The following is an 18,586-nucleotide window of genomic DNA, read 5'->3' on the forward strand; positions in this document are numbered from 1 at the left end:
AACATAGAGCGTCACAGAGTTTTTATCAAAACTTTAAAATTTAAGATTTATTAGAGCTGAACTATTTTGGTTATTACTTATATCTATCTGAAAAATATTTTTTTGTTTATGATCGTTTCAATTTTGTTGTGCTAGAAAAATTTTAATTAAATTTTATCTAAAGTCAAATTTGAATTTTCATTGACAATACGATCATATCACACGTCTCTTAGTTGGTTACCAAAATTTAGTAAAGAATTGGTGAAGAATAGCTTAAATATTTTCTCAGTGAATATAAATCTTCTTCATCAAGAATATGGCTGATTCGGACCACATTATAGGAAATACAGAACCTCCGGACATAACCCCTCAATTAAATTTGGTATCACCGGCTGAGTTTACAACTATGGTAACGGAACTCATTGAAATTAAAAAACTCAATGAGCTCTTGCAGGTAAATTACTCTAATTTGTTGCAGCAATTTCAGGAGCTGACATTACATTGCGCTGAGATGGAGCAACAGCTGAAAAACTGTTTACAACCAGATGCAATTTGTATGCAAGGTAACAACAAAAGGAAGAAGGTTTCTCCACCCTCTTCACTTAGGGATGAAGATCTGGAGCTTGCGTTCACCAATGTGGAGTCCAACTCCCCAGTTAGTGAGGCCACCGCCCCTAACGCGGAAGACTTTCCCTCCTATGACCTAAAAATAAAGTCGATTAAACAAGCAAAAAAAACAATTAAGAATAGAGTCTCCAAAACCTCGACTAATCCAGCTGTTTTTGAGGTCGACAAGACCCCTTCCACCCAGGGTGAGGAAAACATCCAGTTAACTTCAAACCTAGCCGCACAACCCATGCCAACAGATTCAATTACTCCCATTATAGCTCCCATTCCAAAAATGGTTAATCCAGTGCCAATAGTACTTCGCGAACCAGAAAAATGGACCAAAATAGTAAAGGAGCTTGCCATACAGAAAATACACTTTACTTCAGCTAAACATATTCGTCTAGGTATCCAAATTTTACCAGCTACGATTGACGACCACAGGAAAATGACAAGGCTCTTCAATAACTCTAAGGTGAACTTCCACACGTACTTTCTGGAGAATGAAAGACACCTCAACATCATTATAAGAGGTCTTGATGGGATAGATACGGCTGAGATTCAAGAAGACCTTGAAATGCAAGGCTTCCATATTTACGAATGCCATTTTTTGAAAACCAAATCTAACTCTAATCTAGTCAAAATAAGAGTCCCCAAAGATGAAAAGCGCATTTATGACATAACATCAATCTGCCACTTAAAAGTAACCATTGAAGCACAACGTCCGAAAAGTGGACCACCACAATGCCATAACTGTCAGCAATATGGTCATGTGGCTACTAACTGCAAATCAACTCCGAAGTGCGTCAGGTGCGAAGAAGAACACCACCACCGGTCATGCAATAAACCAAAAAACGCCGAGCCAGTATGCACAAATTGCAAAGGCAACCATTCGGCAAACTATGGGGGCTGTCCTTTCAACCCACGAAACTCCAAACCATCTCCCAAGTCCAAAGCTCAGAAAACTGAAGACAATGCTCAACCGATAATAAGCAATAGCACCAAAGTCTTCCCAACGAAGACATACGCAGAAATTGTTTCCTCCACCAACAGCCTACCCAAAATCTCGCAACAAAACTTCCCAGGTACGCATTTAGAACAGCTTTTCACGATCATGCAGCAAAATCTTAGCACCATAATGAAAAACATGATGCGATCCATGTTGCAGACACTCTTACCCACCGCCAACCTAATATGACGCTACATCAAAATAACCTAAAAGTCATAACCTGGAACGCCAACTCCTTAATAGGGAAAAAATCGGAAGTAACACAATTTTTGCATGACAATGAAATAGACATAATGATGATACAGGAAACATTTCTTAAAGCTTCTAGCTCACTCAAATTCCCAAACTACTCTTTATAGAGAATAGATAGAAACGGCAGAAGGGGCGGTGGCACGGCAATCTTAGTAAAAACAACTATTAAACATCACCTCATAACAAAAGATCCGGGATCGCTTGAGTCTACTACAATTAAAGTAGAAGCATTCGGCTCATATATTACATTCACATCAGCTTACAGAGCACCAAATAATGCTATATTTCTAAATGACTTAACTCGCCTTCTGTCCAGCAATGAGCCCACTTTTCTAGCGGGGGATCTAAACGCTTATAACAGGAGCTGGGGTGATAGCGGAACAAACTCGGCTGGGCGTACTATCAACAACTTAGTACATGACCATTTGCTCCAGACCCACATTCCGAGCGAGCCGACTCATTTCGGCAGTGGTGCGGGTCACATACTAGATATTGGCATCTCCAATAACTTGGACTACAATGTACACATTGAAGTTATTGATGAGTTAGACTCAGACCACAAACCGGTGTTATTTGTCCTACAGAACTGCCATGCTACCATCTTTACTCCATCAATAACTATCACCAACTGGGCAAATTTTAAGGATTCCTTAAGGCTGGTGGACTTCAACGATCAAATTGAGACCACAGAGGACCTAGACACCAGCATAGAAATTCTTACAAGTAAAATTCTAGAGTCTCTCGAAGCATGTTCCTCACTCAGGACCAGGAATCCTAAAAATTACTTTCTTCTTCCAAGGCATATTAAAGAAATTATAAGGCGCAGAAACCGTTTCCGAAGATGGGCTCATGCAACAGGTGACCCACAAATCAGGCGTGAAGCGAACCGTCTATCCAACTTAGTCAAAACTATGATATCTTCGCATAATAACAAAAAATGGGAAGAATTCATGGGCAGCCTTGAACCCGGGAATAAAAGTTTTTGGGGCCTAAACAAGTATTTTAGAGTCAAGAACAAAATCATGACTCCTCCAATACTTGGTGCTGGAGGGCTAAAATTTACAGACTATGAGAAAGCTGAAGAATTCGCCCACTCCTTGGAACTCCAATTCCAAGTGAACTGTGACGAAGATGATGACATTGATTATGAGGAAAATGTTGTTGAACAGGCCAATAGGATCCTGAACTCTAGCAACTCTTCTACTACCCCTTCCACTAATCACTGTGAAATAGCATTAATAATAAGTAATCTCAACAAACGATCTGCCCCGGGTTATGATGGTATCGGCAACATCTGTCTTCAAAACCTTCCAGAAAACGTCCTCATCAAAGTAGCGGAAATAACCAATGCAATTCTTAAATTTGGGTACTTCCCTATTTGTTGGAAAAAAGCGAAGGTCATTATGCTTCCTAAACCAAACAAAGACCTGAAGTTCCCACAGAATTGGCGTCCCATCAGCTTGCTTCCTACTCTGGGGAAAGTAGCAGAAAGAGTCATTCTGGCAAAATTGAAAGACCACCTAAGCTCGAATAATATTATCCCTGATGAGCAATTTGGCTTCAGAGACAACCACTCAACGGAACTACAATTGGCCAAAATAGCACAACATATACAATCTGCACTTAGAAGTAGGATGTCGACTGGTCTTATCTCTTTTGATGTCGCTAAAGCCTTTGAGAAAGTCTGGCACTCGGGCCTAATTGTGAAAATGGCTGCTCAGAACTTTCCACCATCTGTCATCAAGCTCATAGGCAGTTTCTTAAATGAAAGGTCGTTCCAAGTCAAAGTAAACAATTCCACCTCTTCAGTAAAATCGATACAGGCTGGAGTACCACAGGGGTCACCGTTATCTCCACTGCTCTATAGCCTGTTCACTGCAGACATACCGAAACTCGAGCCTTCTATGCTATCGCTCTATGCTGACGACACTTGTATTGTGTACTCAGACAAAATAGCCTGCAATGTCTCCAATACCATACAGAGTCACATTGACGTGCTTGTTCAGTATTTTAAAAAGTGGAAAATAAAACTGAACGCAGAAAAGACTCGGGCAATTTTTATTACCAGAAAGCGCCGCCAAGCTCCCAGAAAATTAAAGGTAGAAGAACAAGAAATAGAATGGGCCGATACTCTCAAATACCTAGGCATAACCTTTGATAACAAGCACTCCTGGAAAGCACATTTCAAGTCCAAACGAGCTCAAGCTGCCCGAATATTACACTCCCTTCACCCGCTCATCAGCAGCAAAAAGCTCAACATAAAGAATAGAGTTAGCATATTTAAGCAAATTATTAAACCAGGACTACTCTATGGCAGTATAGCGTTTTGCCAAGCGCCAAGCTCAACTTTAAAAATTCTACAAAGAGGGCAAAATATTGCCTTAAGAAAACTGGTTAACGCCCCATGGTATGTAAGGGAGCTGATATCCACAGAGATCTGAGAGTGGATTCAGTTGAAAAATACATTAAAGATCGTGCTCTGAAACTATTCAATACAATTGACAGTCACAATAATCCAACTCTCAGCATCCTAAAAATACAGCGAAATTTGATAAACACAGGCAGGTACAAAGATATCAGATCCATCATATTATAAAGCCCCGTAAAGCCCCGTATTTAGTGTGACTTAAAATTGTCCACAGATAAAATAGAGTAAAGGTGCTGATTCACCAACTCAGACATCTGAATATCAATACTTATATCTATCTGAATATTATAATAAAATATAAAACGCAAGCAAATTTAAGAGTATAGACAGTGACTTGCTATTTATAGTGCAACTGAAAGTGCAGGTGTTATGATTTTGATTCTAAATCAATGTAATCTAGGCGGAGGATATAACCACATCCACTTAGAAGCTTAGTCAATTGAAATTGCGCTACAGTTATTGTTCGCTATTGTTAAATCTACTATATTTAGACGTCTTTTGCTTCAAATGGGATTTAGAGAGGCAGATATATGTATATAATGTATATCGAAGATCGCATTAAATCCGTTGGGTAATATGTATATGGTGTTGTTTATGTTTGTTATTATGATCGTGTGCGAGTTGGGCTAAGTTGCGTTCTAAATGAGGGAAATTCTAAGTTGTGCCGATAATGTAGTGATGTGTCGATACGTGTTGATAAATGGCTAAATGTGTGCAGTGCAAAAAATCCTAAAAAATCTCCCATTTGGTTTAGCATCAACTTAGCCTAACTCGCACACATCCTATGATGATATTTAAATCTTGGATTTAGAGGATAGATATATGTATATTATATATATCGAAGATCGCATTAATTTCGTTGTGTAGTGTGTACAGGTTTATGGATTTGTGTATTATTATGATGTCATTTAGATCTTGGATTTAGAGGGACAGATATATATATATTATATGTATCGAAGATCGCATTAATATTATTGTGTAGTGTGGTACAGGCTTATGGATTTGTGTATTATTATGATGTCATTTAAATCTTGGATTTGGAGGGACAGATATATGTATATTATATGTATCGAAGATCGCATTAATATTATTGTGTAGTGTGTACAGGGTGATGCATTTGTGTGTTATTATGATGACATTCAAATCTTGGGTTTAAAAAGTTGTATAATGGACTCAATGATTCGCAGAGTTAGATTACATTGTAGGACTTTATGTATCCAACTACAGTTAAATATAAAAAATTGAAAATTTGAATGATAAAAATTTTTTTGTTTTTGCTTGAAATTACAACTTCTGTTTGAAGTTTTTATATTCCAATTAATAAAATTTTAAATCGATTTTTATAATGTGATTTCTCTTTCATCGTGTGAATGAAATTTTGATACATGTACTCGTTCATTTGTATGTACCTTCAAACTTAGTATTTTCTTCGATACCATTGACTTCGTTTACTTCAAATTATTGCGTTGAATTTTAACAACTTTTCCACTCTAAATTCCAGAAAACGAAACAGGGTATCAATAAAAATACTTTCGGAATCAATACAAATTATTTACTAATTTCTTAACAAAATAAAGAGGAATTACCCATAGTTGGAAAAGTTCTGCGTAGTAAGAAGCAACAAATAAAGCCATACAAGAGTTTATTTAATCTTTTAAGCTATTTTACGAGTTCACTTTGAAGATACTTTACCACTAATACAGTCGAGCATTTGTTACAATATGCGAGCGTACGCATATACACAAATATACTCCGGCATATATATGGGGATTTTTGTGTAAGGACTTGTGCTTTCTTGGGGCGTATCAATATAAGTGAAGGTAATGAAAAATCCTGCGGCGATTGATGTTGTGAAGTAAAAAAATCAGCGAATGCGTACATTATGTTTCGCTTTGAAGCGGTACTTTTTTCCGAGTACTGCTGTGTAACGTTTTTTTATCAACGACTTGTAAAGTTTACACCGCTTTCCGTAGCGAACATTTCTGAAAAGTATTTATTATTCCATGCACAATACGAAGTATCAACCAAACAACCAACCAACATTTGGCGGATATTTCAGTTATAAATTGACTTTTGCTTGCGGTACGGCATGAATACTTGCTTTGCTTGTTTTCATTTTTATTTTTCCTTTTTTTTTCTGCAGCTGCAGTAGTAAAAATTTTTTAAATTAAAAAAGTTTTCCCAATACGAGTATTCCGATTCGAATGTAGACTTACACATGTAACCACTCCTGTCCATACCAATGTAACGCGTTCGCATTCGAACACGCACTTCCCCAGCAAATAAGCAATCGAGAAGTCGGTAAAAATTAAAAATATAAAATGAAAACCAAGAATCCAAAAACAAAAAAAAAAAAAACAAATAAAACATAAAAATTAATGTTTTCCGAATGCTGGGCATGTCCACATACCTTTCACAGATTTTCCTGTAATTTTATTTCATTCACATTTATTTATTTAGATTTTTTGTGTTGGGGGCACTTCTAATTATTTTGGAGAAGTTTCCTTTTGTACATTGTTTCCTCTTTTCCATTTTTTTTTCTTCGGAAAATATCAAAGAAATACACTTTAAGTTGATATTGTCTGTTCTCATATATATGTATATATCTTGGAAAAAGGATCCCATACATTCTACGTTGTGAAAACGAAATCCTTTTTATGAGATAATAAAATTGATTTCTTTTTAACTTAATCAGAACTATCACAAAAGCTATTTATATAGGGATTAATGTTATTACTAACACATCGGCTGACAAGTCTTTATAATAATCAACAACATTTTGACAAAATTCGACTTTATTCATGAATGTAGACTCCATCATGACTAATACAGTAAAATCATTCCAGAGCTTCTCTAAATTTGGATATCCCCTTATAGAATGAAACATCTTAAAATATAACGCTTTAAAGTGTGCCTCAGTTTCGGCGATGACTTTTTCAATGGTTCCAAATCTCTATTCTTAAAGTATTTTTTTAAGGCCTGTGAACAGATAGTATAGCAATCGTTGGTGAGTGTGGTAGTAATTCGAGTTGTAATTTGTGCAATTTGGATGTTATAGTCAATGACTTGTGACATGGCGCATTATCTTTATGAAAGAGGTTTTGTCTCTTCTTCATTTGAAGCCGTTGTTTCGCGATTTTCTGTTTGAAACATATTCCATTTTTTTTATTATGTTTAAACAAAGAGCAATAAGAGGTTTTTTCATTTAATATGTTATTACAAGTAATATTACTTATCTAAAATGAGTATTTAGATCTGAGTTAGTCATCTCTTTTTAAGCTTTTTCGAAATTATTTGGAATTTAACGAGACTAAATCCATTTCTATATAGTCCATGATATATATCATACTATATCTCATGACTATCTTGTATTTTTAATGCACAGGATCAAAATTTTCTAGCGCAAGAACTCATTTCTGATGGCCTTTTTTAAATATCTTCTTGAGCGCAATGATATCTGCAACCAAATACTTTTTACCATAACTTGACAGCTGCTAAGAATGGAATCTCATCGTCAAAAGTGAATATTAGTTTTATGATCCAATTTTGTCTTGATAATCTACATCGTAAATTGTAATAAATCATATTTCGAAACATTTGAAACAGTCTTTAATGAACTATAAAAACGCAAAGCGAGCACAAATAATAAAACTTTCTGAATAACCTTATAGTCAAGAACTTCAGTTGGGACTTAACAATATTAAAGGTTATCAATGCTTACAATATAAATAGTGACTTTCGTTCGCCATCCTTTATGCACCGCCAGAGTCTAATATACTGAATATTTTGGTGTTGTGAAAAAAATAATTCTACTGAGTATCTTTTATTTCACTGAATTTATTCGTTAAATAAATTTGAAATTAAAGAAATAATGAAGGTCCAGAATTTACGTGGTTACCTGCCGTGAAGGCTCAACACGCAGCGATTTATTGCGCCTATGAACGCCTTATTGGAATTCAAAAAAAATTTCGTCGGTAATAATTGAAGTTATGTGTTTGAGCATAACTTCCCCCTTAGTGAAACGCGAGGCCTATCTACAACCTTTGCAGATCTTTGGGTCACAGCATCACATAAAATGATTGTAAATGAATACAATAATTCTGTTAAAGAGTCAACTTCAATTGTCTGGACAGTCGAAGCTGCGGGTCCCTTACCCCCGTGGTACTAGATTTTTACCTCCAGTCAGATGTCGTAAGAGAAATTCACTTACTACCAGTGGTACTCCAAACAGCAACACCAATAATGAACGGACAATAACGAAACAGGGAGAGACAAATACACGGATGGATAACGAGCCGACAATAGGGCAGGTACAGGACTGAATTCAATCACGCAACGCACAAAACTCTACGGATAATGAAAGAGTATCTTTATAAGTATTTATGCTTCACTGAATATTTTGGTTTGATGCAAAATAAATTTTTACTGCCCATCTTCTACTTAGCTGAGTATTTTAAATAGTTTTAAAATAAATAATTAAATTCAAAATTAAATAAATTCAAAATTGGAAGTCTAACTCAACAGATAATAGAAGAGTATATTGAATATATATTCTTCATTATTATAAAAATATTATTCTTCTTTGAATATTTTTGCTTGGTGAGAAAATATTCAACTTGGCTGAGTATTTTCGTTATAAAAATTCAAAATTTGAAGAGGTTACTCCAAGGATAATCGGAAAGGATCTTAATAATTTCTTATTTGTAAAACTCAAAATATATTGATCCAGTAAATTTGAAAATCTGGAAACTAACTATATTTAACTAATCTAAGACATCTAAGTTATGATCACAGGTTCAAAACCATTTTATTGTGTAATCTATCAGGTGTGATCCTACATAACCGAATGTAGTGACATGGTTATCGATGCCTAGGGTAGTGTAGCTTCACTGGTATGAATTCCTTTGTCAATAAGGCACCGCATGCTGTGTTAATACAAATATCAAAGCAACGCAGTCAACCAAATTGTGTAATTTATACAAGTGAACTTTCTTTTTTTTTTGGAGGAAATTTACCCTGTGCAAATTTACCCAAAATGAATGAGCAGCAAAATTGACTGGACGCTTTCACGTTGAAGTACAAATGTTGTGGCAACATTTAAGGGAACATTCAGAGACTTGATAACAGGATACCAATAAATACTCACCCGTACATGGAGCGATGGTGGCACAGGACTACAAGTGCTGCCCTAATTGTTTACTTGACTTCAATGGCATTTATTTGTGGTTATATTGAACAAATTAACCAAATAAAGTAAATAATGAAAAAAATAAAAAAAATTTAAAACTGAAGTAAAGGAAGTCAGGAAAATGAGTCTTATTGGAATTCTGAATTTATTTGCATTTTACTTGCCAAAATTTATGCACAGTTAATTTAGGAAGTATTACCACAAATGGCACCGTAAGCGCTGTTGTTTTTAATGGATTCACTAATTCGTATAAAAAAAATTTTTATTTGAATTTTCAAATGTTATTTCTGATTTTATTAAATTTTAGTTTTTGTTTTGTTTGGGTGGGATTCAGAAACAAAACAAAAACTTCAATTGAAATTTTTGGAAATATTATACGAAAAATTACTTATAGTTTGGTTTATTGTTGGTTGGAAAATTTCATTAACATTTTGAAAATAAATTGTAATATTAAATATATATAAATTACTTCTATTTGCAGAAATACAAATTGCAAAATTAGGTTTTAGATTTCAAATTCGAAGAAGTATTCGATTTCATTTAAATATACAGTAGCTTTGAATTTAGCTTTGAATTTATATTGATTAATTACCTCAAAACTGGTGCAGCAATAAACTTAGATTATAATTTTAACCTTTTGCAGTAATTAGAAAGTTTCGTTTAGAAAAGAAAAATATAATTTTACAATAAGAAAATATAATATAGAACAAATTTTACAACTGAAAATCAGTGAAGTAGAGAAAAAAGTCCATAACTATATATAATACCACACATGTATATATTATTATTTATTATTATTATTATTGTAAGGGCATATTTCACTGTGACTGGCGACTGTGGGGTCTATTGTGGGGTCTATTTCTGGGCACTTACTCTAAGCCCTGTTGGTCATTTAAAAATAGTATAGAACCTACTTTACAGAGTTTTATTCCCTCTTCAGTAAGAATATATATTCCCAGGAACCTATTCCGTTTGTGCATGAGCAAAAGGCATTTTAACAGCACATGTGTGGTCGACACCTTATTCTTTTCATAGAATCTACAGTTTTCATATGTAAGTATACCCAGTCTCGTAAGGTGGTATTTTAGTTTATAGTACCCGATTAGGATTCCTGTGATAATTCTAAATTTTTCTTTTAATAGGTTCATACAAACCTGGCATCCTTGCTGTTGTAGGTACCAATAAGTAATTTGGATTGTGTTAATCCTGGTATATTATCCCAATAATCTTTTTTATTTTAATTCTCCGTTATTTTTATGAGAATTTTTATATATATATATATATATATATATATATGTAAGCGGCAATATTAAACAGTAGTAAGAAGCGGCAACTCAGATAAACGTCACTGAGTGAAGAAGTTTCAGTGTATCAAGAGCAGAGTCAGAGGCAGTGTGTGTTACGAGTCAGTCAGCGTTGTTGCAGCTAAGTTTACATGTGGAGTTCTAAAGTCGATTACTTTAATTTATACAATCTTACATATATATATAATACTATGTTTTAATTTGGCAGTATTGCTCATTAATGTTTCCACTGATTGCTTAGTAAGTGTAACTTATAGTATGTTTCCAATTCTTACTCAAGTAAGTTACTTGAGTAATTTTAAGATTAAGATTAATTTCATTAATCATACATAGAGCTTTCGTGCTTTTTAACTTATAATATATTCATTCTGTCTCATTTAGGCTGTTTTGATCATTATTAATTAATTTCATTAATCATACGTAGAGCTTCCGTGCTTTCTAACTTATAGTACATTCACACTGTCTCATTTAGGCGGTTTTGTTCATTATTATTACTAATGAGGATGATTAACTACTCAAAGGACTTTCATATCTCATTTAAATGAGCTCATTTACAAAAAATCAGCTTATTTAAGGCGAAAAACATCGAATCCAATCCTTAAAAATAAATTTCCCATAAGGGAAATCACCAAAATTTCAAACATAACACATATTATATAAATGAGGAAGTGCGTAAATGAGACAGTGTGAATGTAGTATTACTACCCTCTGATTTCTGGCTCTTCTCACACCTTTATCAAATTATTTACGGAATGTTATTTTCGTTAAACCAAGACGAAACAAAAACTAATAAGAAGTATTTTGCAGATCTTTCGGAAACCCATAACAGAAATGCTAAAATCCCATAAACCCATAACAGAGTATAGTTAAAAGAATTGTATTAGTTGAAGTTCAAGGAAGAAAATTATACAAAAAATAATCTCATTTTTAGAATTAAAAATCGGGCTTTTCATTTCCATTCCGTGAACTTATTGAAGAGCTTAGCATATGCGATATAAATATTATTATCGTTTTAACTACAAAAGTATAACTATGTCACACAACCTTTTTTTGGAATACTGTAGATACAACTGAATAACAATATTACAGCTTAAAATTTTATAAATGTATATTTTTCTTAAATGTAGCGAAAGAAATTATGTGAGAACATTTCGAGATGGAGACAGCGCGCATATTCCACAAATTAAAATATTTCAAGACAAATAATTTATGTTTTTACACTGAACCCAGTATTTTTCCAACAAATCATATTTAACTGCTTAGGATGTAATCCGAAATGTCTTTTGCAGTTCTAAAAATATAATTTTTAAAGCCTATAAAGATAATCTTTTCACATTCGCGTACGAAGCATTAAAAATTTAATTTATTTCCGCGAATATATAAATATTATTGGCGCCATGAAATCATAAGAAAATTTTTTTTGAGGAAATATTTTTAGGAACCAATATATACAAATATGGTATATGAAAATTTTTACTAATTAAGCAAATTGTTTTTGTAACTAAATCATACAAGCTTAAAGCTGTAAACAAAGTGTCATTAATTAATGAAGGCTTTAGAAACCAATAAATTTTCAAAATAAAGTTCTATATTAGATGTAAGATATGTATTCAATTTATTTGATAAAAAATATAGGCAGAATATTAAAACTCAATATGAATTTCTTACTATCAACTTTCTATATTTCTTTTTTTTACATTTACGGATAGATTAAACTTACTTGCGATTTTATGAAAACAAATAGCAAACATTTTGTATAGGTGTTTGAGTTCATCAAGAAATTCTCCCAACTAAACTATAAAGAAAGCAAAGCAAAAATAAATATTCCTGACACTTTTTATGAAGGATGTACTTCAACTAAAAAGAACTTCTTTCCCTAAAAATAGTGACAATAGCTTAATAGTTTTGCATTTGCGATACTTTAGATTAAATGGCGATCAAACCTGATTTTAAAAGCAATAAGCTCAGAATATTCAAAACTTCTGCTATATCTGTTGTATTACTCTGTTAACCCTTTTCAAGTATAAAGAATATGGGTTTACTACAAGTTCGATTTAAGTTTAATCTGTAAAATTTTCTGACCCAAAAAAAGCCTTTGTTGAACCATGTGTAAAAAGTTAATGTACGAACAAAAAAAAGTAAGAAATAAAGGAAAACAATGCTGAGTTGGGTTTATGTTAGGAAAATCTCAAGTTAACATCCCTAGAATTGCAATGGAATGTAAATGGAGTTTACCAAGACACCGAACAAGCCTGGGAAACATCGGAAGATGCTTTGTTCTAGATCAGGGCTCCCCAAACCACGGACTACATGTAGTCTACGGCTTATATATGTGCGACCCGCGTCATGTTTCTAAACTACTACAGTTACGCAAAATTTCCTTTGATAGATTTTGCTAAAATTACATTATATTATTTTTATGGTATCCCAAAAAATTGAATTTAAATGAATAAATGCATAAAACTAAATTTAATATTATAACCGTATTTTTATTTCTCTCAAAAAAAAAACATGTCATTGTTTCTGCAGCCCTTTCATCTGCACAGTAGCCCGCGACCGTATTTGATCTGAACAACTCTGTTTTAGATGAACCAAAAAGTTTGGTCTAGCAAAAGTGATTATTGTTTAAAGATGAATCAGTTATAAATACCATTTAACCTTATCAACTTTAATAACAGACACATCAAGCAATACTTTATATCCCATACCGCAATAAATTCCCCAGTGCCTATCCGAGGTTTTAGAATAACTACATATGCTGAGAGCGACTAATAATGTAATTTAAAGAAATTGTTTTGAATGTTCATTCTTGAAAATTTGACTGAATGAGGGTAATACGCTATTAATAGACTGCAATTTTTTCTGTTAATTTTATGTACAAAGAAGCAATGCGAGTTTTAGAAATTTTAAAAATTTCTTTCTTTACATCAATGATGATTTTCGGAGAAGTTTTTATGGATGGACACTATGGTATATTTTTCTAAATGTGTATTTTTATCAACTTCTCAAATATTGCAATATTTCTTGTTTATAAAAGAAAAAGTAATGCCAAATAAAGGAATTAATGAATATCCAATTCCTCCAATTATAATAACTACAAAAAAAAATTATAAATAGTATTTCCAAACCATGAAATAAAATTGGTAGGGCCCTTTATTCCTTACAAAAAACGGGCCTTAAGACTCTACGTTAACAGTAATTGGCTAATATCAATTGATATCCTTGAGATGTACGTAAGTTCATTACGCACAATTGTCTGAGTTAGAGTGGAGTTCCCATGGTAATACAATAACCACCCTTTAAGTATTATTCGTCATTTAATTACTAACTTAAGGTTACGTTCTAGTCAAATGTTGCCTGGTTGGACCGTATAAGATATTGTTATGCATTATGTGTAGTCAGAGGTGTCATAGTTCCTACATTCTTTTGCTCACTTAAGCTTATATTAAGGTCAAATATTGGCTGGTTGAACTGTAAAAATTATTGTTTTGGGATACATTAAAATTAGTTTTCAAATTTAAGTCAGAGGAGTCATGATATTTTTGATTCTACAGCTCACATCTTTGATTCTACAGGTCATCTTCTATTCGATATATGTAGTCAGAGATGTCATAGTTCTCTATTCTACGGCTCTCTTACGGTTATCTACTAGTCAGATGTTGCAGGTTAAATGTTTATATACAGCTATAGCCTTAATATGTATAATGGATTATTTTCAGATATATATTATATATATTTATTAAATATTATTTATATATATTTATGATTTTCAATTTAAAATATATTACTAATGTTATATGATTTACTATTAAATAAATGTTCATGCACTTTATATAAATATAAAAACTTTTAACTATTACGTATAATAATAAAAGGTAAAGTTTACAATGCACTTAAATAAAAAATTTGTACATTAATGTGAGGACAAATAAATATTAAGTCCTTCAGTTTCGCCGCAATGGTCCCAGTGAGAGTCTACGTGGTTTCTTAAATGTTCGTCCCTTTCAGTAACTGCCGCAAACGAGCAAATGATAAAATTTTAATATAATAGCAACGATAACGCGTAATTCTAATATGAACGCAATAAACCAAACCAATAAGTTACTGAAAAAACAATAAAATCCAAGCAACAAAAGGTTGCAGCAATTGTAGCCAATATATGAGCAATTGTTGTGCTGTGGCATATTAAATAAAATTCACATTAAATTAAATATTTACTTTTATAACTCGGCACCAGAGTCAAGCAGAATTTTTTGGCACGGAACCTATACTAAGCAAAAGTAAATACCCGGAGGATTTGTACAAATGGCATGCCAGAGTGGATGAAGTATAAGGAGTTTCGCATCTTTTGCACAGTCACATGCTCATTCAATGCCTCTATGGTATGAAGTGCGAATAGACACATTTTATGTGTATCCTTGTTAGGGTAAAAGGATAAAGTTCCCATTCACAACCTTCGAAAAGTGACAGATTAACACAAATATTTGCTTTAATACTAACAACAACAACAACAACAACTATAATAATGTACATTGAACAGAGGGTTTTGTAGCATTTGCGACTTCTACAATACGCCAGCACTCGCGGCAAATGCTGCTCGCCCTTACCAAGGAGCCGAAGCAATAGATTAATAAACCACAAAAGCGACCAAGGAGTATGCACAGCGCGTTCTGTCAATATTTCATAATATTATATGCTGAATATGGCACATTAAACCTCGAAATATTAATGAGCAAATGCCCCCTGCCGCAGTGTAACGATGAAGGAGTGAATCATTATAAGAAAGCATGATTCGCTCTTGTAGCTTCTCCACCAAGTAATGCCGGTTTCGTTGATATTGCGGTATACTTTCACTATTGCTTTTGCTGTTAATATAATGACGCAATATAGTAACGATAAAAGCGTCCAACCGCCAAATGATGTCAAAAGGACACTATGGAGTTGATTTGCTGATGAAACGATGATGTTTAAGGCGATAGCCAAGTAAAAGGACAATTTCACTCATCGCTTTTTATCTATACGAGCAAGTCATTACAACAAACTGCACTATTATAATATCGACAACAACAACAACGAAAACAGCAATAGCAACAGCAACAGCAACAACTACCACAACTACAATGGCGAAATATCAACAATGACAACAATTCCCATTATCAATTGTTATTGGACCGTCATTACATGGAGCATATACCATGAAGCTCTATACTTCAAACCACGTACATACCCAAGCTATTGTGTTTTGTTTACTGTTCTTTGAGGTCGTTTAATTTAAGTGTAGCTGAGGGCGCTTCCAACGCTTCCATTGGCGGCTTTATTAAAAGTATTACCATGACACCTACTATCAGCGGAGTGCAGTGTGAAGGACAAATAATTATGGTCCTTTGAAGTTATATTGTCAATAGGTCGTCATTTGATTGTTGGCTTCTTGTTGTCTTTTATTGCTGTTATAACTTGTAAAACTGCAATTATTGCTACGTTGTTTGTTAGTGAAAATTATGCGCTTATGGTCTGTGAAGCTACAAGGCTTACTTTTGCACCCATTTAAGTTTATTTTAGTATTTGTCAGAAAGTACATTTGTGCAAAACTATTTTAATAAGAATTTTAATGTATTTAGCTCGGTTCACCATTCAAAATTAGAGTGTATAAGTTTGATAATATCTTCTTTAATACTAGTATTATAATTAAAATCACTGCGCATTGAGGACTATAATAAATAACATTTCTTTTGAAATGTTTTCTAGGTAAGATTAAAAAAACTTGGCATTAACGAAAATAATAAAATTATGTCTATATCATCTGTACTTAAGGGATTTATGTGACTATGCTATAATAGTATAGAGCAATATAATATTTCACAAGTATTGTATATACCTCACAAGGGTTTTATGAAACTATCCTATAATAGTATAGAACAATATAATATTTCTGCAAGTATTGTATATACCTCACAAGAGTTTTATGGAACTATCCTATAATAGTATAGAGTATTATAATATTTCTACAAGTATTGTATATACCTCACAAGTGTTTTATGTGACTATCCTATAATAGTATAGAGCAATATAATATTTCACAAGTATTGTATATACCTCACAAGGGTTTTATGGAACTATCCTATAATTGTATAGTGTAGAATATATATAATATTTTTGTAAGTGTTACAATACAAGAATATTGTATATACAGTGGCTCACAGCTTATTTCGTGCAAGCAATATTTTTGTAGATTTAGTCGTGAAAATCCAAAATTTTGTTCAAAATAAAAAATTTTAAATATGCAACTTTAAAGAATGTTTAGTTTTTATTATAAAACAAAAAAAAATTTAGCAAAAATATCAATATTCAAGAAGTTAAGTGAACAAAAACAAACATACACCAAATTCTGACCTCACAGCTTATTTCGTGCAATACATTTTTTTTTAGAAAATTAATAATTTTTGGCATAAAAAAGTGAATTTTAGTATTTAGTGGGATAGTCCTTTTGTTTAATTACTGCCTCCAACCTTGAACGCATTGAAATAACTAATTTTTGAATATATTCCACTGACATTTTTTGCCATTCCAATTTTAAAGCAGCTTTCATACTTTCCTTGCTATAAATGTTACATTTTCTTATGTTAGTTTCCAGAATATGCCATAAATTTGCTATGACACTAAAGTCAGGTGATTGTGGAGGTGTTTGGATGATGTGTGGATAATTCCCAACAAGCCAAGTCTGCACAAGACCCGACTTGTGCTTCAGATCGTTATCCTGGTAAAAACAGAAATTGTTAATTATGCCTAAATATTCGGCACTTTTATGCAAATTTTGTTTTAATATATTAGGATACACTTCTTTATCCATTGTTGATTCTATAAATTGCTGATTTACACCCCAATACTATCACATGCCTGCCGACGGTTTCGCATGCAGTTTACCAAACACCACCTGTACAAGAATAGTTCTTTCTGAAACGCAGTATTTTTTGTCAATTAGAGTAAATTTAATCTCTACGCTTCAGATGGTAAATCATATGTGAAATACTATTAAACATACGCCAAATATATCACATACTAAGCTCCAAAAAGAAAATTTATATGGCACAGTTAAACACGGTGGCAAGCATGTGATAGTATTGGGGTGTAAATCAGCGGCAGGAGTAGGTAATCTACAATTTATAGAATCAATAATGGATAAAGAAGTGTATCTTAATATTTTAAAGCAAAATAGGCATAAAAGTGCCGAATATTTAGGCATAATTAACAATTTCTGTTTTTACCAGGATAACGATCTGAAGCACAAGTCGGGTCTTGTGCAGACTTGGCTTGTTGGGAATTATCCACACATCATCCAAACACCTCCACAATCACCTGACTTTAGTGTCATAGCAAATTTATGGCATATTCTGGAAACTAACATAAGAAAATGTAACATTTATAGCAAGGAAAGTATGAAAGCTGCTTTAAAATTGGAATGGCAAAAAATGTCAATGGAATATACTCAAAAATTAGTTATTTCAATGCGTTCAAGGTTGGAGGCAGTAATTAAACAAAAGGACTATCCCACTAAATACTAAAATTCACTTTTTTATGCCAAAAATTATTAATTTTCTAAAAAAAAATGTATTGCACGAAATAAGCTGTGAGGTCAGAATTTGGTGTATGTTTGTTTTTGTTCACTTAACTTCTTGAATATTGATATTTTTGCTAAATTTTTTTTTGTTTTATAATAAAAACTAAACAATCTTTAAAGTTGCATATTTAAAATTTTTTATTTGGAACAAAATTTTGGATTTTCACGACTAAATATACAAAAATATTGCTTGCACGAAATAAGC

The sequence above is a fragment of the Teleopsis dalmanni genome, chromosome 2 (genome assembly GCF_002237135.1).
Source record: "Teleopsis dalmanni isolate 2A chromosome 2, ASM223713v2, whole genome shotgun sequence".
Classification (NCBI taxonomy): domain Eukaryota; kingdom Metazoa; phylum Arthropoda; class Insecta; order Diptera; family Diopsidae; genus Teleopsis; species Teleopsis dalmanni.